At 35.2% G+C, this 7,985-nt stretch overlaps 1 protein-coding gene across 1 annotated transcript in view; it reads right to left on the bottom strand.

The window, feature by feature from the left end:
- Positions 1-7,985, bottom strand: part of CCDC53 (coiled-coil domain containing 53) — a 59,239-nt gene that overhangs the window by 12,212 nt on the left and 39,042 nt on the right. The window lies entirely within an intron of this gene.

The raw sequence follows: 7,985 nt of genomic DNA, 5'->3' as shown, positions 1-7,985 counted from the left end.
CAATATTCCCTTCCCCCTCCAGCCCCAGGTAACCACTATTCTACTTTCTGTCTCCACAAATTTGATCCCTCTAGGTACCTCATATAAGTAGAATCATACAATATTTATCCTTTTGTGACTAGCTTATTTCAGTTAACATAATGTCCTAAAGATTCACCCATTTGTAGCGTGTGTCATAAATCCCTTCCCAAAGACTGAATAATATTTCATCGTATGTACAGACCACATTTGTTCATCCATCCATCCATCTATGGACACTTGCATTGCTTCCACCCTTTGGCTATTGTGAATAACGCTGTTACAAACTTGTGTGTATAAATATTTCCTTGAGACCCAATTTTCAATGCTTTTAGGTATATACCCAGAGGTGGAATTGCTGGATGATACAGTAATTTTATTTTTAATTTTCTGAGGACCTGCCATACTGTTTTCTGTAGCAGCTGCATCATTTTACACTACCATCAATAGCGCCAATTTCTTCATATTCTCACCAATACTTGTTTTTGTCTGACCTCATTCATTTAAAAATATATTTTATGCAACTCTGAACTGGAATCACCGTGAAAACAAAAGAAAAAGTACACTAATTCTCTTTGGGTGTAAGAAAAGAGAAATACCTCAAGAAACCATGAAAATCAAATGATCAAATAAGGTAATATATAGGAAAGCATTTGATATGTTATAAAGCCTTAAATATTAAGAATAATAATAAAACTCACAGAAATATCATCATTTCAAGCCCGGATGTTTGTATTTTCAGAGGAAACAGAAATTTAGCACTCTATATTATGATCAGGAGTGTTCTTACTTGACCTTATTAATATATATGTATATTATACCTTTCATTTTAAGTTGTTTTTCAGGGAAAGAAGTTTTAAGATATGTCTGAAAGGTTGTTACTTTAAACTACTAGACTGAAGCTTAGCTTCTCCAAATTCAAAGGAAACACAGTTTACCACTAAAATCTGGAAATGAGGACTTAATAATAGTCTCTTACTATTTTAAATATATGACTGAATTACTAAGAAAAAGGGTATTAGCAAAATATACAAAAACATATTAAGTCATAAATATATTCGTGATGTATCGTATATTTTAAAAAATCTCAATCTTTAATGGTCACAATAAAAACCACTAGCTTGTTGGCTACATTTTAATAAGTGTATTTTTATGATTTGTGGCACCAAGGTTATCAGTAAAATTAACAAAAGCAAAATTTTAAAAAAGTCTGAAATTAAACTCATTACTAAGTCTAAATTATCTTTAAAAATAGATATCTTTAAAGAAGTTACGAGGTTGACCTCAACTAAAAATGACCCAAAATTTAGAAAGGAGCAGAAAGAAGAAATAAGTATATAGAAATCAGTACTTTTTAGCATACCAGATGCTGTACATATGCTAATTTTGACACCCACCTTCTCCCACTGATGTGAATCCAGGAAGCCTGTCAACTATAATCCCTGTTGCCCTTACACCCTTTCCCTACCCACTTCCTTGTTTCAGTCACAAGATCCACATCTGGCCAATCACAGGAATGTTCCCTTGGAGAGAGAGATGGATTCCAGGGAGAAGACATAACTCAGGCAGGGCCAATCAGAAAGTTTCCCTAGAAATGTGCTATGGGTTTTGGAGAAAAGGCTCTCTTTCAGTTCAATTGGCAAAACTAGAAATATTAAAGCCTTGCTGAGGGCTATATTTCCCGGCTTCAGAGAGGAAGCTCATCAGCAGTAGGAGAGACATGGTTTATTATACCAAGGAAGTAAAGGTAGAATGAGGTGGGGAGAGAGAGAAGAAAGCCAGCCAGCTAGCCCTGATGATACGGAGGCCATAGATCCTGTACTACACCTAGACTTCTCAGCTACATGGGTCAATAACTTCTCTTTTTGCTTACATTAGCTTGAGTTGGTTTCTGTGATCTTGAACACGAAGAGTTTTAAACACAAATATTGTTGGTTTTTTTTTAATTGAAACATAATTGATTGTACATATCTGTGGGATATGATGTTGAATATCAATAACTGAGTGCAATATGTGATGCTCAAATCAGAATAATTAGTATACTCAACATTACACAATGTAATTATTTTTTGTGGCCTTTTTTTATTTTTATTTTTTTTTGACCGGTAAGGGGATTACAACCTTGGCACGGGGTGGTCTGCACCACGCTCAGCCAGTGAGCGCACCGGCCATCCCTATATAGGATCCGAACCTGCGGCCACCCAAGTGAGCCACGGGGCTGGCCCTTTTGTGGCCTTTTACCTACTACTTTCTTGCTCACTCTCCTCCCCCTCCTCCTTTTCCATCTCTGGTAACTACAGTTCTGTTCCCTCCTGAAAGTTCAATATATTATTGTGATTGTTGTTTCTTTCTTTGTTTCCTTTTTAAAAATTTGTTTGTTTGGTATGTTTTTAGCTCCCACTTATGAGTGAGAACATGTGGTATTTCTCTTTCTGTGCCTGGCTTATTAAAGATTTATATTTGTGTTTAAAACCATAGCTTTAAGGACACAAAAACCAAACAAACATTCTTTGGAAAAACATTTATTTACATAGATAAAGAGTTTAAAAACATTAAAAAATTCTTCTTTATATTTAAAACAGTTGAATTTAAAGCAGATTGAGTACCAAAAAGACTGTTAGTTAAAACATTGCTGTATTGGTCCATTTCTGTTGCTTGTAACAAAATACTTGATACTGGGTGATTTATAAAGAAAAATGAAATTTATTGCTTACAGTTTCTGAGCCTGAGAAGTCCAAAGTCCATCTGGTGGTGGTGACAGTGACCCAAGGATCTCACATTGCAAGATGGTAGAAGCAGAGAGAGCAAGAGAGAGACTAACTCTCCTTTCTCTTGTTTTAAAGTCCTCAGAACAATGCCTCTGACCACTATTTTTAATCCATTCGTTATGGCATGGTCCTACAATCTAATCACCTCTTCAAAGCTACACCTCATTAACATAACAGGATTTCCCACCCTCTAAACAGCCACAGTGGGGACCAAGTTTGTAATACATAAAACTTGGGGGATGCAATTCAAACTTCAGTGAGTTTTGGGGGGACATAATTCAATCCACTACAATTGCTGACCAAAAGGTGGTAGAGAGAGGGTGCAGTATTATCATTCAAGTCACTTTTCAATGTCAACTACAGCATACATTGAGTTATAATGTCACATGACACAGTTGTCAATTAGTGGTAGTCTGTCACTTCTATGCAATGACAATAGGTTGTCTTAAGCAAAGAGCAAAACACTAAGATCCCTGAACAAAGATTGTACTGGCTATATAAAAACTTCAGGGGTAAAAAAAAAAAACTTCTGGGGTAGTTAAAAATATAATAATTTTGACTTTGATATTATATTAGGGTACTACAAAAAGTTTGTGGGGGGAAAAAGAATTAAAAGACTATGAATCTTTCCATGAACTTTTTGAAGTACCCTTGTAGTCCCTAGCAAGACATTTCAGTATTACATTTCCTCAAACTATATACACTTTGGTCTTTTCTCTTCTCACTGCTTATCCAGATGGCAAGTAGACTCCTGTAACCAGGAAAACAATTTAATGTCTAAAATTTTAAAGAAAAAAAAGGCTAGCTGTTCTAGGTAGTATGGGCTTCTCCTATTAGTCTTGGGATCCTTAATTCCCAAAGTTTCCTTATTTCCTGCTTGCTAGCTATTGGCAGACCACAACTGCTTTGTAACACCATCTCTTTGATATTTCTATTATCTCTCTCACTCTTGTGATGAAGGTCTCCAACAGTGAACCAATCACAACTTTTTGATACTGTTTTTATTTGCCATATACTTTCTTGCTAGCATTTGCCTGCCAGTAGTTGAGGATTGCCAATTATATTGAATGGAGAACCCAGCTCAGCAAAAATTAAAAAAAAAAAAAAAGGAACCAGTAAAAAACCTGTCTGGAATCATCCAATTGTGAAACTGAGGTCTACTTTTTCCTCAACCCAACCTTTAATCCATTATATGGTTGTGTACCAGGAGGAAAACAAAGGTCATTGGCAGATAAGGAATTCACTTAGAGGTCAGGAAAATCTGCTGGACATGCCTTGTAAAAGAAAGTTTTCTTGCTTTCCAGTATGCTTTTGTTTAACACTAATAAATCCCCTCTTGTCTCAGTGATAAGTAGGCTGAGGTGGTTATTTTTATTTCTGGCAACCTTAAGAGTGATCATTCTACCATCCGTAAGGACAGAATAAATGTCTTTTGAATAGATATCTCCAGGACAAATCCCAACTGAGCTGGTTCTATTCAAAGTCTGCACAGTAACTTGAACTCAATTATATGCTTTCTTTAGCCAAAACAATATGCTGCACACTGCACCTTCCCACTAAGATTAAGAGGACAGAATAAATGTCTTTTGAATAGATATCTCCAGGACAAATCCCAACTGAGCTGGTTCTGTTCAAAGTCTGCACAGTAACTTGAACTCAATTATATGCTTTCTTTAGCCAAAACAATATGCTGCACACTGCACCTTCCCACTAAGATTAAGAGTATGACTAGTTGAATTTCAATTTCACAAGTCTGTTCTTTATTACGGAGTTGAAAATACAGATTGTAAGTTTGAGAAAACAGTATAATTTAAAAAGATAACTACTCTGTGTATGTTACATATGTCTTTATTGAAAACATAATGGTATGTAGGCAACTACAGGACTATAAACAAGTTGTGATTGCAAAGCCTGGTAAATCCATTGTTTAGAACTTACTACATATTACTCCATTAAAACATTCATAAATCACAACTAACATTTACTGAACATTTACTGCTTGTCCAGAGCTGTGATAAGTGCTTACATCATTATCTATCTTAGTCTGAACAGCTCTATGAGGGGGTGAACTCTTCTCTATTTCCCATTTTACTGATGATGAAATCGACACAGAGAGGTGAAGTAATCACTCCAGGGTCATATAGCTAGAAAGTGGCAGAGTAGAATCTGAACACGAGCAAGCAGACCATCTCTAAAGTGAGCCTTAGCCTGAGCCTTAACCATCATGGATTTCATCTCTCTGATGTGCAGGTCCAGAGGATACTCTATCCTAGAGTTGTAAATAGTAATTACTAGGTAATAACAGTAACGTTAGTTCTGGGACATAAATGTAAGAACACAGAACAGGATAGGGAAGAAAACTTTTTTTCCTGCTAAGTAAATCTAGGCATTGATTGAAAGAATTTATAAGGCATGATTTATCCATTCTATATTTCTGAATGTGAAACTAAAGCAGATTAACCATTGGACAAAGACCAATTAAAATTTTCCATTTTCTTTCTCCTTAAATTCTTTTGAGTATGATGTTGATAAAGGTATTCTTTCACGTATCTTTTTACTTCAGTGGCATTGAAACTCATTTTTTATAAGCTAAACACTAATTCCTGGTTATGTGAAAACTACTCTTATTTTTGAAAATTTGGATTTTTAAAAATAATTAAACAACCAATTAGAAGTATCAAACAAATATTTATTTAGTAATTTTCAGGCATTTTCTTCAGTTTTGCACTTTCTAAAATTCTACAATAGTTTAAAATTATGTACTCTTAGCTTCCAAACTTTTATATACACAAGCCAAATAACAATGTATTTTCTGATAAGCATTTATTTCTATAACAATCTCAGTTTTGCTCTTTGCTCAGTGCAGACAGATCTAGACTATTTCTTCTAACAATTATAGGAGTTTGTCTGACTATATAAAGCTAATAAAAAAGAAAGTGTATGTTTACACTTTAAAACAAAAAAGAAAACAGAACAATCTTTACTGAAAGTTCTTGGCTAAAGTTTAACATGTACCTAAGATTCTAAATAAAAGTGCGCTCTTCCCTTGGATGGCACATTTTCTTCTCTTTCATCATCTCATACTTTTCTCCCAGTGAGGATCCTTAACTTTTATGTAAACATGATTCCAAAAGTGCCAGAATTTCTCTGTTAACAAGGCAGTTGATTCCACTTATCACATCGAGCTAAATGTAGTTGGAACTGGTTTGCTAATAGTGGTGATAGGTTATAGTGAGTCACCCTTGCTCCAACCAGTGCCCCTGGTGACCAACGGCATGTACTTATGAGGTAATGGATCAGGATTCAGGCTCCAGGCTGTGGTTGAGAAGCTTTTCTGTAAGACAATGTTAACTGTTACTGGAATTCTACCCTAAAACTTGGCACCACCTCACAACTGAATGTTTCTCAGCATTTATAGACAATGACATACCCTCAAATTTGCTAAAAGAGATACAAAGGAGTGTTGAGGGTGCTTGAGATTCTCCTCCTGGAAGTCACCTATGGACTTCTGAAGGTAGTGATACCTAATGGAGTCTTGAAAAATGAGAAATTAGCCAGGCCAATATGATAGGGGAAGGAAGTTCCAAGGAGAGGAAAGAAAACATTTAAAGACACCAAAAGGTAATAGGAAAATGATACACTCAGGTAACTGCAAGTAATTTTTATGGTTGAACAAGATAGGTATATGTGGAAGAGTGGCAAGAAATGAAGACAGAAAATCTGCATCTTGATGATCAAAGCATTTATATGTCATGCTAAGATGTTAGAATACACGTGGAAAGGAATGGAGAGTCACAGGAAGATCTCAAGAAAAAATGAAGTATGAACAGATCCATTCAGGCTTTAGTGGATGGCTTGAAAGAGAACAGAAAAACCAATCAGGAGCTACTGTAATAATTCAGGTGAAAAATGATGAGGGCCTGAATTAAACAAATGGATATGGAGGCATGTGGTCAGATGTGAGACATACTAAAAATGAGAAAATCATGGTGACTGACACAGTAGGAGCAGATCAAGGATTATTTTCAAGTTGCTAGTGTGGGTAGGCGGTTGAAGCAAAAGATTATGAAATAAGTTTAGGCTGGGCAGGGGATAAAATGAAGCTAGTAGCAGGTAAAGGAACTGGATAACCAGCATATGTTCATGTTTTCAGGGTACTGGTTTTCCATTTATTACATTTTTCCCTAGAGAGAAATATCATCATTTTAAAGGTCATTTTAACTCTCTGTTATTATGGAAGGTTTACTGTGTATTTCCAGAAGCAAAAAAAGAGGTCACAGCTAATGTTAAATATATTTGTAACATATATTTCAATCAGTACCAAAGTGGATTGGACCTATATGTTCAATTCACATTAAAATATGTCACAATCCATCTGCTTTTAAAGTGTGTCAGAAACAATTTCCAGAACAAACGTCAAATATCCTGGAGATGCTTTAGTTCAAATTACCAAAGCATGCCATTGTACTTGAACTGTTTGCTACCTGCATGTACACCAAATGTAGGTACGTGTTGGAAATCCATTCTGGCAGACTTTAAAAAAAATTATTAAATTTCATATTTTGGAAGATAAAATATGAGGAAACACCTGTTTTATAGTCTTTCATCTCTGAAATGCACACCTTTTCTTGAAGGGCTGAGAGCCAAAAAACAAAATTCCAAAGTATACTATTAGTACAGTATGAATGCCTGGATAACACAGCTAAGTATGTTGGTATGGTGGGATTAACTAAATCCCCAAACTGTAAAGACTCTTTATAAGTATCTACATGCTTGCAAAATAAAATAGTTCTGAAGAATCCATGAAGATGTATTTTATCCAGGATGGACTATGTAGCCAGGTTTACTTGGATGGACTGAATTTTGTGCAAATTTCTGAGTCACATTTTTTTTTTAGCATTTCTCAAAAAATATTTTATAAGACTCACACAAACCAGTATTTAATTTCATAATAATCATTAACATGGACCAAGAGTAACTTTACCCTATTTATTTCTCAATCTGGCTTAACCTAGACCATGGTAGAATAAGTTTCCTATACACTAAGGTCTTAAATAAAAAGCTGGTAAGAAATAACTCTCTCCACCCCAACACACACACACACACACACACACAAACAAGAAAAAGGCAGTATAGGAAAAAAAAAAAGTCATCAAATTCCAGCTCCTTTGGATATCTAGATTCATCACTGATCCATTG

The sequence above is a fragment of the Galeopterus variegatus genome, unplaced genomic scaffold (assembly GCF_000696425.1).
Source record: "Galeopterus variegatus unplaced genomic scaffold, G_variegatus-3.0.2 Scaffold5029, whole genome shotgun sequence".
In the NCBI taxonomy this organism is placed as follows: Eukaryota; Metazoa; Chordata; class Mammalia; order Dermoptera; family Cynocephalidae; genus Galeopterus; species Galeopterus variegatus.
The sequence above is the reverse complement of the archived record's forward strand: the minus strand, read 5'-3'. Positions and strand labels throughout refer to the sequence as shown.